General features: G+C 48.9%; 1 long non-coding RNA gene across 1 annotated transcript; it reads right to left on the bottom strand.

Annotated features, from left to right (window-relative positions):
* Positions 1–5,794: 5,794 nt before the first annotated feature.
* On the bottom strand, positions 5,795–19,364 carry LOC119968684. The gene is made up of 3 exons (XR_005461182.1): positions 19,337–19,364; positions 13,243–13,380; positions 5,795–6,014 (listed from the first exon to the last, which is right to left on the bottom strand). It is a non-coding gene; the product is annotated as an uncharacterized LOC119968684 (long non-coding RNA).
* Between the last annotated feature and the right edge of the window lie 519 nt (positions 19,365–19,883).

The raw sequence follows: 19,883 nt of genomic DNA, 5'->3' as shown, positions 1-19,883 counted from the left end.
GATAAAAATGTGGAATTTTGAGTATAATGAAACTATTGTCATTAAAAACCCGTCTGGTTCACTAATGTCGTTTAAGGGAGTCATGAAATTTCTAACAGGCAAAAATTAAAGCATTAAATTTCAGTTTTCAAATAATGAGCCTCATTGCCATTGAGAGCACTGAAGTAAGGTGCCAAGTCTGTGCTGGGAGTCGTCTGCTGATAGGAGTACAGGCTCCTGTATGTCAGCAAGGTAGCACAGTTGCTTCACACTCCAGGGTCCCAGGTTCGATTCCCGGATTGGATCGCTGTCAGTGCAGAGTCTGCACGTTCTCCCCATGTCTGCGTGGGTTTCCACCGGGTGCTCCGGTTTCCTCCCACAGTCCAAAGATGTGCAGGTTAGGTGGATTGGCCATGCTGAATTGCCGTTAGTGTCCAAAAAGGTCAGGTGGGGTTACTGGGTTATGTGGATAGGTTGGAAGTGTGGACTTAAATGGGGTGCTCTTTCCAAGAGCCGATGAAGGCTCGATGGGCCGAATGGCCTCCTCCTTCTGCACTGTAAGATCTATGTCAAAGGTTTTGCAGCACTAGTGGGGCTGCGAGTGTCTATTTGAATCTGTGGAAGATTGCTGTGTGGTGCCTTTGCCAGCACCATTCAACGTCCTGGCAGAGAAGTCCAGTGACCTCACTATAACACAGATAAATTTCGAAAGATAATTTGTCATACTAAGAAAATGCTGTAGAGGGTGCTTGTCCATGAGAGTTCCCACTGTCATGTAGCCCTTGTCTTGTCTGTGTGGAGTTTGCACGTTCTCCCCATGTCTGTGTGGGTTCTCGGGGGCTTCAGTTTCCTCCCACAATCCAAAAGATGTACAGGTTAGGTGGATTGATCAGGGTCTAATAATGTGCAGCTTGGGTGGGTTAACGGGGTTGCGTGAATAGGGCAGGGGTGTGGGTCGAGGTAGAGTGCTCTTTCGGAGGTTCAGTGCAAAACGGTGGGCCCTTCTGCACTGTAGAGATTCTATGGATTCAATGGGTTTTACACCACCGGCTGTGAGTAAATTTTCCTGTGTGCAGTGGAGGGTTGCTGCACCTTTGGTACCGATTGTCTGTCTGCCATAAGTTATGAGGTCCGTCTGGGCACTGAGGTCTGGTGCTATATGTGGGTCTACTCCCCATAACCTTTGGCTGGATAGTACATTACCCTTCACTCCAGTATCAATCTTGACTTAATCTGCCATTACTGCGAATTATGTTGAGGGTAGTGAAGATCTCAAACCTTTCTGTGACAGTCTCGGCACTCTGACATAGAGCCCCGATTACAATCATTGTACGTGCTACAGTTAAGGTTCTGTAGGATCATTCTCTTCAGAAAATGGGAGAGGCAGCGAGGGGAATTGGTGCTGAATGGGAAAGACAGCAGGTGGAGTGGGAGACGTGGTGAATGGAAGAGATGGCGAGCAGTCGGATGAGTGAGCAGGAGCTGAGTAGAAAGAATTAGCGGGGCGAATTCCCCGTCCCGGGATGCTCGAAGCGCAATTCCCGATGGGACGGAGAATTGAAACATTGAGATCGGCGGTGGGCACCGACCCAAACGCAATGCTGTGACTCCCCCACTGGTGGCAGGATCATGCCCGAATGCCAGCGGGAGGATGAAAATTAATGCAAATGGGTCTTAATTAAGTGAAACTGCCAGAAGCTGATAGTCCCTTTAAACCTAAACTTGTATTGCTATCCATCTGTCTAAAAGTGGTGTCACATAAAAATGCATAATACAGCTTATATCGATTGAGTTAATTAATTACTGCAAGAGTAACCTTTCTTTAAGTTGATGTATTAGTTACCAGGCAAGTAGCAGTTCATCGGGCAGCATGGTGGCGCAGTGGGTTAGCCCTGCTGCCTCACAGCGTCGAGGTCCCCGGTTCAATCCTGGCTCTTGGTCACCGTCCGTGTGGAGTTTGCACATTCTCCCCGTGTTTGCGTGGGTTTTCCCCCGCAACTCAAAAGATGTGCAGCGTAGGTGGATTGGCCACACTAAATTGCCCCTTAATTAGAAAAAATGAATTGGGTACTCTAAATTTATTTTTAAAAAGTAGTATTTGATCTATGTTTGTTGTAATAAAAATTTTAAAACATGAAGTAACTGTGCGGTCATGCAAACATACAAAGAGCAGGAGTCGGCACCTTGCCCCTCGAGCCTGCTCTGCCATTCAATAAGATCGGCGATGATCTGATTATAACCTCCTGCCTATCCTCAGTAACCTTTTACCCCTTTGTTAATCAATACTCTATGTACCTCTGCCTTAAAACTATTCAGACTCTTCTTCCGCTCTCTTGAGAGAGTTCCAAAGACTCATTATCCTCAGAGAGAAAAAAAATCTCAAATGAGCGACCCCTTATTTTTAACAGTGACCCCTAGTTCTACAAGAGGAAACATCCTTTTCACATCCAGCCAGTCAAGACCCCTAAGGATCTTAAAGCTATCAATCTAGTCACCTCTCACTCTTCTAAACTCCAGTGGATATGAGTCCAACCTGTCCAACATTTCCTCATGAGACAACCTGCACATTCCTGCTTTTAGTTTGGTAAACCTTCTCTAAACTGCTACCTTTGCAACTTTCGTGATCTCACGTCCTGTACAACTGAAGCATAACTTCCTTACTTTTATATTCAATTCCCCCTCACAATAAATTATAACATTACATTAGCTTTCCTAATAATTTGCTGTACCTGCATACTCGTCTTTTGTGATTCATGCACTAGGACACACAGATCCCTCAATCACAGAGCTCTGCAATCTTTCACCAATTAGATAACAGGTTTATCTTTATTTTTCCTGCCAAAATGGATCATTTTGCATTAGCCCACATTATAGAAGAGCCAGTCAAGTTAAATGATGTGCCTCAGGAAGATAAGTTGAGGGGTGTTGAATCTGTACAGGACGTAGCCACTTGATAGGACAGGAATATTGATAGGACAGGCCTTTGAAGAATTGTATGTAATAAGTGTGGTGAATGTATTATACTAATAATCCACCAGTGTATTTGTATCTGTGCTGTCGCACTTGTATCTGTATATTTGTATCTGTGCCATACTGTTGCCCTTGTGGGCTTCTCCTGTGGGCCATTGTATGGCATTATCCATAGGGGAACATGTTGGGGCATGTATGGGCTCCGCCCATGGCTCCTCCCCCTTGAAGGGAGGTATAAAGAGCAGTCGGCCTGCAGGCAGTTCTCAGCATTGGTTCAGTCGCAGGCAGGCACTGTTCTAAGTTGATTAAAGCCACGGTTTACTTCTACTCTTGTCTCGAGTGAATTGATGGTCGCATCAATACGTTCCACCTCAGGCTTTCGCCTGCCCCTTTACATTAAACAGGAAATTAGGAAACTTGTTAATTGAAAACTTGAAGAGACTCATTATAATTGTTAAATGAACAGAACTTTGCAGTTCAAAAGCTTTGCTCAATTTATTTCTTGTTCACATTTTGCACAGCATATTTGTAATAAAAATGTGACAATTTATAAATGAGAGTGGAAAGATTTATTCAGAAATGTACATGTTCAAAAATGTACAAAAATGGTCAAAACTTATAAACATTAAGAAAGTTCAAAATTTAAATCAACTACAATTATTCAACAAGCTTCACAAAAGTGCATTAAATGAGTGATTATTCAAAGGTTTTGGAAAGTGTAAACAACTGAGAACTCCATTGTTGGAAGACAAGGAGGGGAAGATAGAGAGGTAAGAGAGACCAGAAATAAATTCACTCCTCTTATGATTTTGCATTATTTATTTAAAACAAATTTCAATCAATCAGTTAATGAATAGTTTTTGAAATCACAATGCATATTGCTCAGATTAAAAATTAGTGCATTAATAAATTTATATGGAACTGATTGGTACATGAAGAGAAATAGATGTTTTTGATGTGGTGAGGAGCTGTCAATCATTTTTTAAAATTTAGAGTGCCGAATTCATTTTTTCCAATTAAGGGCCAATTTAGCGTGGCCAATCCACCCACCTGGCACATCTTTGGGTTGTGGGGGCAAAACCACAGGGAGAATGTGCAAACTCCACACAGACAGTGACCCAGAGCCAGGATCGAACCTGGGACCTCGGCGATGTGAGGCAGCAGTGCTAACCACTGCACCACCGTGCTGCCCTAGGAGCTGTCAATCACGATGAGGGGGTGGGTCTCTGATGGATTGGCTCTCAGATGGGGGGTGGCTGGGTCACCCTCATACATGCGTGTTGGTGGGGTGCCCCGACTTGCAGGGAGGGGTGGGAGAATTTGCATTCTGTGGGGGAGGGGAGCCTGCTGCAGGACCTCGGTATGGGGCCACCCGCACAAAATGGTGGCCCATTACTGGGATTCATACGGAATCTGGTGAGCACTCCCCCATGCATAAATCAGAAAGGCGAAGGAGAGAGACTTACACACCAGGCCCCACTCCTACTACCAACGGAGACCAGAAGCGATTCTCCGCTGGCGGGAGCACTCAGGGTTCGGAAAGGAAAATCCAGGCCAATATGCCTCACCCCAGCATGCATGAAACAAATGAGAAGCCCTTTCTTTCTATTTCTCAGTGAGAAACAAACTCAGTGCAAAATCAGCGGTTCCTAATTTAGATTTATCATGAAAACCTGACCCTGAGTATACATAATGACGAATTATTGCAAATATTCCACCTGTAAACTCTAGAAAAAATTCCAGTCAATGCAGAATGTTGCCCCTGGAAAGATTTATTCGATCAAACCTGAATTCTCATCAGCTCAAGGTCATCTCGCTGGTACCCGGCAATGGAAAGATTAACCAGAATAATGCAGCTCGCACTAAACCTGGATTATCTTCAATCTAATGGCCAGGGTGGTCATTACTGGGCCATGTGCTTGGTCACTGACCTCACACTGGGCTAAATCACTGGCTTTTAAAGCAAACCAAGGCAGACCAGCAGCACGGTTCAATTCCCGTCCCAGCCTGCCCGAACAGGCGGCGGAATGTGGCGACTAGGGGCTTTTCACAGTAACTTCATTTGACAATAAGTGATTTTCATTTTTTCATTTCAGTAGCGTTCACAAAACTGTGCAGAGAGCGGCCTCTTTACCGGCTTCATCCGAATTGCCTGAGCATTTATTAAAATTGAGAATACATCTTGCATTCAAGTAGATAAAACTGCGATATAAACTGAAGGAATATACCGTTAAGCAATTACGGGTTCAACAGCCGTGGTTCCCAACCTTGTTGCGCAAAAACCTCCACAGGGCAAAAAAAAGACTTTCAGGCACGCCTCCTATTTTCTCTGCCCTTATTGGGGGACTTCGTGTTAACCTCCTGTTTTTTTTTCGCCTCTCCCTGTCCCCCCCCCCCCCCCCCCCCCCGCGCGCGCGCGCGCGCCTCGCCAAAGGCTTTTTGGCGCCCTTTTTGAATGTTGTTTTCTGCGCAGGCGCCTGGCTTCGGCCGGTTGGGCCTGGCCAGGGTAAACAATCGACACCACGCATGTGCGGCTCTTTCCCAGCAGACGCAGGCGCATGCGCGGGGGACGCCAACCGCCGAGCTGGAGGCGACGGTTAGTTTTGCCTCAATTACACGAATTTTGAATCTTTTTTCGCGTCACACAGGTTGAGAACCACTGGCCTTCACATAGTACTCGCCTAATTCCCTCGCCAAGCGCTGAACCATATATATATATATATATATAGAGAGAGAGAGAGGTAGGTTCATTTGCATAAATAGTACTTTTCTTATTTTTAAATGAGAAAACAAACAAAGAAAATATACAATCAGACCTCTCTGCAGTATTTTACTCTAAAAGCATTGAAAGGGAAATAATAAAGGTGCCCAAAAGGATATCACGCCATTGCAGGTCTCCCAGTGTATCACAGGACATTCCCAATTTCACTACTTGAAGGCTTCCTCTTGGGCCTCTGACCACTATCAACAGGGACGGAACTTGGGCTCCTCTTTCGCATCGGAAACGTTACTGGCACCGTTCCCTGTCATTGGGAATCATGCCCGGGAGCGATGTGGTCGCCACCCTGCAGATAGGTAAGAAAGTGGAACTGTTAACAACTGTTCTTGAGAAGGGAGAATAATTACCATCTTCTTTACACTTGGCCCTTAAAATGTCTTTGAATATTTTACAATTTATTCAGCTGTCCAGTGTGAGAACAACATCCAAGCTGGCACTCTCCTTGCCAGCTGTGCCCCTTGGCACGTCCGCATTGGTCTAAACCTTTTGTAAACCCCACCAGTGTGCTATCATATTGGGGGGGGGGGGGGGGGAAGAGAAGATGGTTGGCAGAATTCCCAATGTGGGGCGATATAATAGAGCGAGCAACCCATAAGACATAGGAGCAGAATTAGGCCACTCGTCCCATCGAGTCTGCTCCGCCATTCAATCATGGCTGATATTTTCTTATCCCCATTCTCCTGCATTCTCCCCATAATCCCTGATACCCTTATTAATCAAGAACCTATCTATCTCTGTCTTAAAGACACTCAGTGATTTGGCCTCCACAGCCTTCTGTGGCAAAGAGTTCCACAGATTCACCACCCTCTGGCTGAAGAAACTCCTCCTCATCTCTGTTTTAAAGGATCGTCCCATTAATGATATGTAAATGTATAATAATGATGTTACCATCCTTTCATGGTGGCCACCCTATTACGTCATTGACAGGGAGTGGCGACAATCGAGCGGGGAAATCCTGCCGGTGTAAAAGCTGCTTCGGGACTCCCTCACGATTCTCTGCCCTCATTGGTTTTCCCGCTGCCCATAAGCAGAACGTAGCATCTCCTCACTGACTGCCATGTACTCTGTTCCCACACACTTTGAAAATTTTACAAGTGGAACAGTCAATTCCTCTTGAAATAATAATGGACGTATTGAACTACTGAGTGACGGTTGAAGAAGATTCCCTCTGCAGACTATGTATAACAAAATTGTCGATGCATTGTGCATCCCTGTTTCTACCCACGCCCACACCCTTTCCATCATTGGCAACTGTGACTTTAGTCCTGATCTGAAGTACAAGCCCACCTGCCTCACCATCTCCCACTTCAAACAACACTCAAGAGTTTTTGGTCATCCATCTTAAGAAACCATTCTTTGGTTTGGTGTCTATTGTTTTCTGCATATATTCCTTGTAAAGAACCTTGGGATGTTTATCAATATTAAAGCTGCTGGACAAATGTGAACTGTTGTTGTTGAGTGAACTTCCTTCATTTGCGTAATTTCTCCTGCCACAGTTTAACGTCATCCGACACACTCACATCAGCATCAAGTATCTGGAGTGAGACTCGAACACATAACCCTCTGACTCTCAGCTCTCATCAGATCAATAACAGAAGTATTGCATGGTAGTGAGCAAATAGTGGACAAATCCATTACAGGCCAACCTCTTGAACTACTACAGTGAGATTCAATAGTAATGACACAAACACCGCCGGAGCTGGAGGGGGCACACAGAGTGCAGGCAAGGCAGGGGGCGGCCGGGCGGACCCCCCGCCCGATGGTGATTAGGTTCCACAGGTTCGTGGACAAGGAGTGGGTGCTGCAGTGGGCAAAGAGCGCCAGGAGCAGCACGTGGAACAACAGTGTTCTCCGCATTTATCAGGACCTAAGCCAGGAGGTGGCTCGGCGGCGAGCAGCCTTTAAGAATGTCAAGGAGGTGCTGTTCAAGAAGCACGTGAAGTTTGGTCTGCTGTTCCCAGCTCGTCTATGGGTCACACACCAGGGTCAACACCACTACTTCTCCGAGCCCGAAGAAGCGATGGATTTTGTGAGGGACCTGGGGCTGGTCCCGAAAGGAGGCCCCAAGGACGCGAATTAGGGCCCGAGGATTTCTGTGGGAAGGAACGCCGAATGTGCCTGGACTGCTGCTCAACGGTTTGCTGGGCCAAAGGGGCCAAGCGGAACATTTGGGACTCTTTCCTTTGTTCATGGACATTGGTTTGGGGGGTTAACCCCCCCCCCCCCCTTTTTCCCTTTTTTTTTGCTTTTTTTGTGGTCTCTCTTGTTTCTTATGTGGGGGGGGGGGGGGGGGGGGGTTGGGTATTTTTGTGCTTTTTCTCTTTTTTCTGTTTTTTTTTCCTGTTTGGGCTGGTTTGTGCTTTTTGTGCAGCTCGCGGAAGACACTGGAGCCGGCTTGCCCCAGTGGGTGGGAGAGGGGGATGGGGCGCCGGGGAGTGGGGAGGAGGACGGGGTAACAATGGGAATGAGACAGGAAGGCGCCGGAGTGTTGAGTCACCGGGCTAGCAGATTGGCTAGTCAAGGGAGTCAGGTGGGGGGGGAAGTTACAGCCAGTAGATGGCAGGGGTGGGGGTATCGGGGGTTGGGGGGGGGGGGGGTTGTTCTGCTGACGGGGGAGGGACTTGAAATAGGCACTGGAAAAGAGGTTGAGGGTGGAGGCAGCCAAAGGGCGGGCCAGGAATGGCCAGGGGCCGGCCTGAGAAAGGCTATGGCTGACCGGCGGGGTGGGGGGGGCTGGGATGTGCCCCCCGACCAGGCTGATCACCTGGAACGTCAAGGGACTGAATGGGCCGGTTAAGAGGGTGCGGGTGTTCGCGCACTTGCGGGCCCTGAGGGCGGACGTAATTATGTTGCAGGAGACACATCTGAAAGTGTCAGACCAGACCAGGCTAAGGAAGGGCTGGATTAGCCAGGTCTTCCACTCGGACTTGGACTCGAAGTCCAGAGGGGTGGCAATCATGATCAACAAGCGCGTGCAATTTGAGGCAGAGGGCATATCCGCAGACAGGGGGGGCAGATACCTGATGGTACGGGGCAGACTGGAGGGGAGAAGAGTGGTGCTGGTGAATATATATGCCCCGAACTGGGATGACGTGGACTTCATTAAAAGAGTGCTGGGGAAGATCCCGGACCTGGATTCTCGCAGGCTAATAATGAGAGGGGACTTTAACATGGTCCTTGACCCGACTTTGGATCGGTCGTGTCCCAGAACGGGTAAACTCTCATCAATGGCAAGGGAGCTGAAAGGGTTTATTGGGCAAATGGGGGCAGTGGACCCCTGGAGAGATAGACAGCCAACAGGAAGGGGCTACTCGCTTTACTCGCACGTCCATAAAGTATATTCCAGGATAGATTTCTTTGTACTAAGCAGGGACTGTATGGGGGAGGTAAAGAACACGGAATATTCAGCAATTACCATTTCAGACCATGCCCCGCATTGGGTGGACCTGCAGTTCGGGGGAGCGAGCTATCGACACCCGCAATGAAGGCTAGATGTGGGACTGCTGTCGGAGGAGGGGATCTGCGAGAGGCTTCGGAAGTGTATAAAAAATTACCTGCAGGTGAATGACACGGGGGAGGTCTCAGCGGCGACCCTGTGGGAGGCGCTAAAGGCAGTAGTGCGGGGGGAGCTGATTTCAATTGGGGCCCACAGAGCCAAGGCAGACAGGGCAGAGATGGATAGATTGGTCAGGGAAATGGGTCGGATAGATGAAGAGCACGCGGAGTCCCCGGGGAAGGTTTTACTCAGGGAGAGGCAGAGACTACAGGTGGAGCTGGGGGCACTATCCACGAGCAGGGTCGTGGAACAGCTTAGGAAGGCGAGGGGAGTGGTGTACGAGCATGGGGAAAAGGCTAGCAGACTGTTAGCGCAGCAACTCAGGAGGAGGGAGGCAGCCAGGGAAATAGGTAGAGTGAGGGACGAGGGGGGGCGCAAAGTGGAGGACCCGGCAGAATTGAATAAGGTATTCCGGGACTTCTATCGTAAGCTGTATACTTCGGAGCCGCCGGAAGAACCGGAGGGGATGAAAAGGTTTCTGGACAGGTTAACATTCCCAACAGTAGGTGGGGGGCGAGTGGAAGAGCTGGGGGCCCCGATTAGAGTAGAGGAGGTATTGGGGGGCCTTAAGGCCATGCAGTCGGGGAAGTCCCCGGGGCCGGATGGATACCCAGTAGAGTTTTATAGGAAGTTCTCTGAGCTGGTGGGCCCGGTCTTGGCGAGGATTTTCAATGAGGCAAGGGACAGAGGGACCAATGTCACAAGCCACCATATCTCTGATATTGAAGCGGGGTAAAGACCCGGAGGCGAGCGGGTCCTACAGGCCAATCTCCCTGATTAATGTAGACGCCAAGCTCCTGGCAAAGGTACTGGCGGGTAGAATGGAGGACTGTGTACCGGAGGTGATCGGGGAGGATCAAACAGGGTTCGTGAAAGGCAGGCAGCTGGCAGCCAACCTGAGGAGATTACTCAATGTGATAATGATGCCCCCGGCGGGTAGGGAGGTGGAGGTAGTGGTGGCAATGGACGCCGAGAAGGCCTTTGACCGGGTGGAGTGGGACTATCTATGGGAGGTGCTCGGGCGGTTTGGGTTCGGGGAGGGATTGGTGGATTGGATCAAATGATTATATCAGGCCCCGAGGGCCAGCGTCAGGACCAATAGAGAAGTGTCGGAGTACTTTAGGTTGTACCGAAGGACCAGACAGGGTCTCCCCGCTGCTGTTTGCGCTGGCCATAGAGCCGCTGGCGATCGCGCTGAGAGCCGCAGAGGGTTGGAAGGGGATGGTGAGGGGCGGGGTTGAACATAGGGTTTCTCTTTATGCAGACGACCTGCTCCTGTACGTGTCGGACCCAGTGGCCGGGATGGGAACTATACTGGGAATGCTGAGGAAGTTCGGCCAGTTCTCAGGATACAAATTAAATACGGTCAAGAGTGAAATGTTTGCGGTCCAGGCAAGGGGCCAGGAGAACAGATTGAGAGGGCTACCGTTTAGGCTGGTTGACGAAAATTTTCGGTATTTGGGAATCCAGGTGGCACGAGACTGGGGCAGGCTGCATAAGTTAAATTTGGCTAGGGTGGTGGAGCAAATGAAGGGAGAATTTCGGAGATGGGACACACTCCCGCTGTCGCTGGCAGGGAGGGTATAGACTGTAAAGATGACAATCCTCCCTCGATTTTTGTTTATTTTTCAGTGCCTCCCGATCTTTATCCCACAGTCCTTCTTCAAAAGAGTTAACGGGCTGATCATGAGCTTTGTCTGGGCGGGAAAATCCCCGCGGGTGAAGAAGGCGATGTTGGAGAGGAACCGCAGCGAGGGAGGGCTGGCTTTGCCGAGTCTGATCAATTATTACTGGGCGGCCAACATCGCTATGATAAGGAAGTGGATGGTGGGTACGGGGTCTATTTGGGAGCGGGTGGAGGCGGCTTCGTGCAGGGGCTCCAGCTTGGAAGCCCTGGTCACGGCTCCTCTACCGCTGCCGCCGGCCAAGTACACCACCAGCCCGGTACTGGCGGCGACTCTGCGGATATGGGGCCAGTGGAGGAGGCATGTGGAGTAGATGGGGGCGTCTGTCTGGGCGCCAATCTGCGACAATCATCGGTTTGCCCCCGGCAGTATGGATGGGGGGTTCCGAGTATGGCGGCGAGCGGGGGCGGGAAGGGTGGGTGATATGTTCCTGGAAGGGAGCTTCATGAGTTTGAGGAGCTTGGAGGAGAAATTTGGGTTGGTAAGGGGAAATGATTTTAGATACCTACAGTTGCGGGACTTTGTTCGTAGACAGGTCCCATCTTTCTCACGCCTCCCGCCAATGGGGATCCTCGACAGAATAGTCTCTAGGAGGGATGAAGGGGAGGGTAGAGTCTTGGGTATATATAAGGTGCTCATGAGGGAGGAAGGGTCCCAGGCAGAGGAACTGAAACTTAAATGGGAGGAGGAGCTAGGCGGGGAAATGGAGGATGGGCTGTGGGCAGAGGCCCTGAGTAGGGTAAATTCGACCGCGACATGTGCTAGGCTCGGGCTGATTCAATTTAAGGTCGTTCACCGGGCCCATATGACGGTGGCTCGGATGAGCAAATTCTTCGGGATAGAGGACAAATGCGCTAGGTGCGCGGGAGGACCAGCGAACCATGTTCACATGTTTTGGGCATGCCCTAAGCTTAGGGGGTACTGGGAGGGATTTGCGGGGGTCATGTCCCAGGGTGCTAAAAACAAGGGTGGTGATGAGTCCAGGGGTGGCAATTTTTGGGGTTTCGGAAGACCCGGGGTCCAGGGGGAGAAAGAGGCCGATGTTTTGGCCTTTGCTTCCTTGATAGCCCGGCGACGAATATTATTGGCGTGGAGGGACTCAAAGCCCCCAAAGACTGAGTGGTGGCTTGCGGACATGTCGAGTTTCCTGGCGATGGAAAAAATTAAGTTCGTCTTGAGGGGATCTGTGCAGGGGTTCGCCCGGAGGTGGCAACCATTTATTGACTTCTTTGTGGGAGAGTGAGCATCAGCGGGGGGGGGGGTAGAGTAGAGTAGGAGGGAAAATATGGCGGGTAGTGTGAATGCCAGTCTAATTCACTTGTCTCTCAGTCCGGAAGAAACGATCTCGAACACGTCCGTACTTCAGAATATTCTTTATTGCGATCGGGGCTGCTCTCTAGGTAGTCCAAAGAAACACCTCTCTGACAGTGCCAAAGTCTTGCTCGAAACACCCTTCTTTTATATGTTTTTTAAAGGGGTTGCCTCTTACATTCACTTGAGCTTGCCTCCAATACAGATTACAGCTTGTTTTTACCAGATGTTTAGTACATGATTAATTTGTTATTGTCATATTTTTAATACATAATCTTACAGACATTGAGGTAGATATTGAAATTATCTATTGGCAAAGAAGCGTATAGCAATTTTAGCAAAACACCAGGTGTCCAGCCATGATTTATCAATGGCTCTTACATTGGTTATTACAATAATTCCAATACATGATTTTACAAACCTTGAGGTTATCTATTGGCATATGATAATGTAGCAGTTTTAGCCTAATTAGTAGCTTAATTGGTAAATGGTAGCTATAATTGCAAGCGGCCTCCATATTTCATATCTCATCATCCGGCCATTCGCCTTGTTTCTCAAGGCTGTGTGGCTTATAGTCGCACTCCCTTACTGTGAACATCCTGCAATGGCTTCAATAACATATTCTTACATATTTGTTTAATTTGTGATGTCCCACCTGGCTCTTTCTGTTTCTGGCTATTAACTCTTGCTTCACATCCTCACTTCCCTGCTTCACATTCTCAGTAGTACCGGTGGGAGAGGAGCGGGCTTGTACAATATGTTACGATGGAAGTATTGAAAGTACGCGGATGTTTGCACATTTTTGTCTTTTTTGCTTTCTTTCTGATGATGTCTGTAACTGTTTATAAAGCCAAAAACTACCTCAATAAAATTGTTTATTTAAAAAAAAAAGTAATGACACAAACAAGCAACATGGAAAGAACGCAACCTATACAACATTTCATTATGGTCTCCACCCCCACCTTGGGTGTAGTGAATTTCCTGTTGTTGCACCATTGATCACAGTGGCTCTTGGCTGCTTTCACACTCTGCTTATCGGTCTTCCTGCAGTACACCTGGATCAGCTGCTCTGTAAACCTCTCTGGCAGCAACCGAGAGACCTGGGTTCATAAAAGAGAAAGTTGATATTCTCGCATATTAACAAACTGACAAAGGTAATCTTTCTAGTGCAATGGAGTGAGCTACAATATCACAGTGAATTTACTGTAATATTCCGCATGTGACCTATGGGGTGAGAAATGATTATCTTCTCCATGGTCCTCGCAGAATATGAGCTCACCCACAAGGAGCGGGGGATCTCTATTAACCTCTGTATAAAAGGTCAGCCAGTAAGGCACCAATCAGATTGGAACCCGGTAGAGATCTATCGGGGCATATATCATATTGTGAATAAATCTATGTTCTTTGTTTTGCTCGATTTGGACTCCTTTTTAAACTGGCGACGAGGAGTAAACTGGTTCACTGACAACGTTGCAACCTGCTCGGCTGAAGCCACCTCCACGATTTTCTGGACCCAAGTTGGAAGAAATTGTTTTGCTATGCCTCTGGGCGGTTAGATACATTTGACGCTGGTGTTGAAGACTGGAACTGGTATGCTGAAAGGATGCATTACGGAGATTACACCACGGAGAACGTGCGCCAGGCAGTCATATTGTTGAAGGCCTGCGGAGTGGACACGTTCAAGGTGATCCAGAGTCTCATGTATCCGGTAATGGCAGATTCACAATCGTTCGACCAATTCATGGCATTTGTTGCACAACACTTTAACCTGACCCCTTCTGTGATTGTCCAAAGATATCGGTTTAATGCAGCAGAGAGGTCCCCTGGTGAGTCACCACTGCGTTCATATCGCGGCTACGGAAGATAGCCGAGTTTTCAGAGTATGGAACTGCTTTATCCGATATGCCTTGTGATTGTTTGGTCTGTGGTATAAATAATGTCAAAACGTATAAAAAACGGTTGGGTGAAAAATCACTGACTGTTCAAAAGGCACTGCAGATCTCATTGTCCTGAGAAAGCGCAGAACACGGCATCCACCAGATACAACGAATGGAGGTGAATGTTTTGGGGCATCGACCCTCACGTGGTATCCCCACGGCCAGGGCCGACCGCTGTAGCGACTCCAGCCCCTGGGCAGAGAGCCAGCCATCAAGATTTGGTTCATCCCCGGACTTGGCTGAAGGTGATTCCGGCCCCTGTGCGACATGTGGCTGTCGGTCTAGGCGTACTCGCAGGCAGCAGGAGGCCAGCGCTCCAGGCGCTCTGGTCGAGGCTAACGTCAGCCGTGGGCCGGGCTTTTCATCTGGATGACCAGAAGAGGCCACGGGCAAGGCTGAGATGGAGTTGAATTGTTTGACAGCGCCCCGTGTGGCCCCTATTTGTGTCTTGATATAGGTGAATGGCCATATGTTCCAAATGGAGTTGGATACGGGAGCTGCCTTTTCTCTGGTGTCGCAGATAAAAAGGGGTGGACACACTTTGACTTTGACTGTCAAAGCACTCATTTGGCCACTTATACAGGGGTCTGAATATTGCGGGGTCCACCCTTATACCGGTCATTTATGGGCTCCAATCAGTTCACCTTCCCCTCATTGTTGTGCAAGGAAACAGCCCCAGCCTGTTGGGCCACGATTGGCTACACCATCTGTAGTTGGATTGGGAACGTATCCTCCAAGTGGGTTCTGGCAGTCTGTGTGCGGTACTGAACAAGTTCCCCGAGGTTTTCCAGCCTGGCTCTGGTACCAATAAAGTAGCCATGGCCAAAATCCAGGTGGACTAGGATCGCGGCCAGCCAGTTCCATACTATTTAGTGAAGAAAGTAGAGAATGAACTTCATCGCTTGGAGAGGTTTGGGCATCATTGGACCTGTGAGCTTTGCCAGTTGGGTGGTACCTGTGGTCCCCGTAATGAAGCCGGATAAGACAGCCGCCTCTGCAGAGATTATAAACTGACGGTGAACGTGACTTCAAGGTTAGACCATTTCCCTTTATCGCACATCCAAGATCTATGTGCTACGTTGGCCGCTGGCTGCAGATTTGCAAAATTGGATATGAGCACCGGTTATTTACAGCTGGAAATCCTAATAAATCATCATGTAAGTACGTCACGATCAATATACACAAGGAACTCTGCGAGTACACCCAGCTTCCGTTTGGAGTATCCTCAGTGTGCGCAATCTTCCAGCGCATCATGGAAAACATCCTACGCAGGTTACTGCACACTGCTGTTTACTTAGACAACGGTTATTCACAGGGAGCACAGACCAGAGGCATTTACAGAATTTTGAGGCACCCGGAGAGTGTGTTTCACACGAAGTTAGTTGGCTGTTGGGGTATTGGGTAGTGTAGCCACCTGGGGTGGCCACTGCCCAACACAAAATGGAAGATTGCAAAGAATGCAGGGAAAATGGACATGTTGGAAAGCAAGCAGCTTGCAATGCAATTGTGTATTGGGACGACTGCAGAAACCGGTTTTGACTGCTGCAGAGACCAGACAGCACTGTGAAAGAAAACCCGTTAACATACTAATGAGGCAATACCGGGCGAGTCCCAGATACAATGGACACAAGTTAAGCACAAATCAATACATTCTATGGAAGGCCAGACACAGTGGCGCCAGAGAAGCCCAAAACAAAAGGTCCCAAGAACCGCCCCAGCAACCAAGGAACTGCCCTAGGATCAGCAGCGGCCCTAGGGTTGCTGGCGCCCCGGGCAAGCTGAACTTCGGCGCCCTTACAAGTGCCAATTTTAAAGGCCTCCAGCGCTGCGCTCCATCACCTTTCCCCGCTGCGGATAGCCTTTTCCTGCTCCCCTCGGTGGCCCTACTCCCGCCGAGGACCCTCCGTGCAGCCACTGCCTCACACAGACACTGAGCAGGCGCCAGCGGCTGAACCAGACCGGCAGGCGGCCGAGGCCAATCAACATGGCGGCCGCACAGGGGGCGGGGCCGGAGCTGAAGGAGCACCCCACGTGACTCCGGGCTGCGCATGGGCAGCTACTGAGCATGCGTAGCTGCCATCAAGCGGAGGCAACATGTTGCAAATGCGCAGATCGTCCGTAGAATCTTACAACCTTTCGGCCACTGAATTAATTAGATTTGATTTATTGTCACCTGTACCATGAAACACATTTTAAATGTTATGGACTCCTTGCCCGTCACTGCATTGTGTATTCATTTTTTTTAAATATAAATTTAGAGTACCCAATTATTTTTTCCAATTAAGGGGCAATTTAGCATGGCCAATCCACCTACTCTGCACATTTTTGGGTTGTGGGGGTGAAACCCACACAGACACGGGGAGAATGTGCAAACTCCACACGGACAGTGACCCAGAGCCGGGATCGAACCTGGGACCTCAGCGCCGTGAGGCGGTTGTGCTAACCACTAGGCGACCATGCTGCCCTGCATTGTGTATTCATGATTGGACACAAATTGACCTCGTACTTCCCAAAGTGTGGCGACTGGTGCGATACGGTGGCCAGCATCTTCAGCTATCAGGGGACTTTCTCTTCCAAGTTCTCGGAGTTAATAGTGGAAGACAGTATCCTCCTGTGGGGCATGAGGGTCTTTGTTCTGGCAAAGGGACAGGCAGTCGTGTTGAACCACTTTCACAACGGGCACCCCAGAGTGTCCAAAATGAAGATGCTGGCGAGATGGTATGTCTGGTGGCTGGCTTGGACACAGATATTGAGACGATGGCCTGACAGTGCTCAATAGGTCAAGAGCACCAGAAGCTTCCCACGGTGGCTTCCCTACACCCTTGGGAGTGGCCGGGGCGCCCTTTGGCTCGCATACACATCAATTTCGCCGGTCCATTCCGAGGTGGGATTTTCCCATCCGGGTGGTTGCCCACTCCAAGTAGCGAGAAGTCCACAGGATGGCAACGATTACCTCTCGGGTGACTGTTGTGCAACTGCGCACTTCTTTTTCCACCAATGAAATCCCTGAGGTGCTCCTAACGGATAATGGGGTTTCTTTTATGAGCAAAGAGTTTGCTGCATTTGTGAAGATAAACGGGGTTCTCCACGTCCGCACTGCCCTCTACCATCCAACATTGAATAGCTTGTCAGAGAGAGCCGTGCAGATGGTTAAACAGGGGCTAAGGAAACAGACTTCTGGCTCAATGAACACCAGGCTGAGATTGAATCTCCCGGACAACACCGTAACCAAGATTCGTAGTTCACCGTCAACCTCTCTTGATGACGTGCTGTTTGTTCGTAACTTCAATGAAGGTGCTCGTTGGCTCTCTTAGCAGGTCTGAGTCCGGGGACAACTAATGAAATCGGCATTTTGATTACAGTCGCACGCGGAGGTTGCCTCCTCGTGAGATTCCTCAAACAGACTTTGAGGGAGGGAGGAAATCGTTAATTGTCCAGGACCTATAGGGTGTGAATGATTATCTTCCCTATGATCCTCGCAGAACGAGCTCCCCACGAGGGGCAGGGGATCTCTAGTAACCATTGCATAAGGTTGGAGGTGGGGGTCATCTCAGCGATTTATGGGAGGATTTTGGAGAAGGATAAGGTGCCTATGAAGGAGGTTAAGGCCAAGTATGAGGAGGAGCTGGAGATGGCACTGGAGGAGGGACTGTGATGTGAGGTCCTGTGGAGCATGAATGCCTCAACCTTGTGCGTGAGACTGTGGTTGATCAGTTGAAGGTGGTGCATAGAGCTCATTTGACAGAGTCAAGGATGAGCCGGTTGTTTGAGGGGGTAGAGGTTACTTGTGAACAGTGGGATGGGCCCGGCCAATTGTGCACATGTTCTGGTCCTGCCCGAAGTTGGAGAAATTTTTGGGGGTTTTTCAGCACTATGTAGACGATCCTGCATGTGGATTTGCAGCCGGGTGCCATGGGGACCACATTCGGGGTGTCGGAACTGCCGGAATTGCAAACGGGAGCAGGGGCAGATGTTTTAGCCTACGCCTCGTTGATTGCTGGCAGGTGAGTTCTGTTGGGGTGGAGGTCAGCTTCTCCACCTTGTGCCTCGGCATGGCTAGGGGAATCTAATGGAGTTCTTACATCTTGAGAAGATGAAATTGGCCCTAAGGGGGGCAGATGAGGGTTCCATAAGAGATGAGGTTTATTTATTTTGCATTTCGGTGAACTAGTTACCGTCCACTGTTAAGGTGGGGGGGGGGGGGGGGGGGGGGGTTGGTGCAGGATTTATTGTATTTAGCGGTGTAATATTTTTGTATTTTTCTTTTATAAAATGTTAAAATGCTAAAAGTTTTAATAAAATACTTTTTAAAAAACCATTGCATTGAAGGTCGGCCAGTGAGGCACTGACCGGATTGGAACCCGGTGGTTTTCCGGGTCGTGTACATATCGTATTGTGAATAAATCTATGTTCTTTGTATTACTCGGTTGGGAATCTCCATTTCCTTATTAAATTAACAATTTGTTAACTTTCTGATTTGTGAAGCCACATAACACCTCAAGAAGCAGAGGCTGCTGAGGAGCAAATCAAGAAGAGGAACATCCTCAAAATGGCTGCTCCCCAGCAGCACTTGGAGTCAGCCACTACCCTGATGGCAGAAAGATTTTAAAGCTACTTAAAAATAGGATTGCGTTAGCGGTGCACGTTGAGTTAACACTGCTGCCTCATGCCGCCGAGGTCCCAGGTTCAGTCTCGGCTCTGGGTTACTGTCCGTGTGGAGTTTTCACATTCTCCCTGTGCCTGCGTGGGTTTCGCCCCCACAACCCAAAGGTATGCAGGCTGGGTGGATTGCCTATGCCAAATTGCCCCTTAATTGGAAAAATTAAAAGAAGATTTATTCCTGAAAGTAGTTATATATTTTTATGGGCGGCACGGTGGAGCAGAGGTTAGCACTGCTGTCTCTTGGCGCTGAGGACCCGGCTTTTATTCCGGCCCCAGGTCACTGTCCGTGTGGCGTTTGAACATTCTCCAAGTGTTTGTGTGGGTCTCACTCCAACAAACCAAAGATGTGCAGGGTAGGTGGATTGGCAACGCTAAATTGCCCCTTAATTGGAAAAAAAGAATTCAGTACTCTAAATTTTAAAAAATAGGATTGTGTTGCTTTACATGTTGCATTTACCTGGCCTTTCTCAATTTGGACTGCCTGGTCGGGAAAGTCCTTGCGATAGAACCAGGCCTCGTCAATGGGATTTTTCCCCTTCATTCCGTAGTTCAAAGAAACAACCTAAATAAGCAGAACCAGATGTTGAAATATTTTGAATGATTCAATACAGAAAAGTGCCAGTGTCATTAAGACTGCTCACATTACAGAAGTAGGCCTTAAACCCATAACATTCAGAGACAGAGGCGAGAGTACTACCCATTGGCGCGGCATGGAGGCGCAGTCATTAGCACTGCTACCTACGGCACTGAGGATCCAGGTTCGATCCCGGCCCCGGGTCACTATCTGTGTGGAGTTTGAACATTCTCCCTGTGTCTGCATGGGTATCACTGCCCACAACCCAAATATGTGCAGGCTAGGTGGATTGGCCATACTAAATTGCCCCTAAATTGGAAAAAATAATTGGGTACTCTAAATTTAAAAAAGAGAGTACTACCCATTGAACCACAACTAAGACCATTGGACTAGACCTTACCAGTTCTATGATGATAACTTCCTGATGGCC

Source organism: Scyliorhinus canicula, chromosome 7, assembly GCF_902713615.1.
Source record: "Scyliorhinus canicula chromosome 7, sScyCan1.1, whole genome shotgun sequence".
Classification (NCBI taxonomy): Eukaryota; Metazoa; Chordata; class Chondrichthyes; order Carcharhiniformes; family Scyliorhinidae; genus Scyliorhinus; species Scyliorhinus canicula.
Note: the sequence above shows the minus strand (reverse complement) of the source record. Positions and strands in the feature narration are given on the sequence as shown.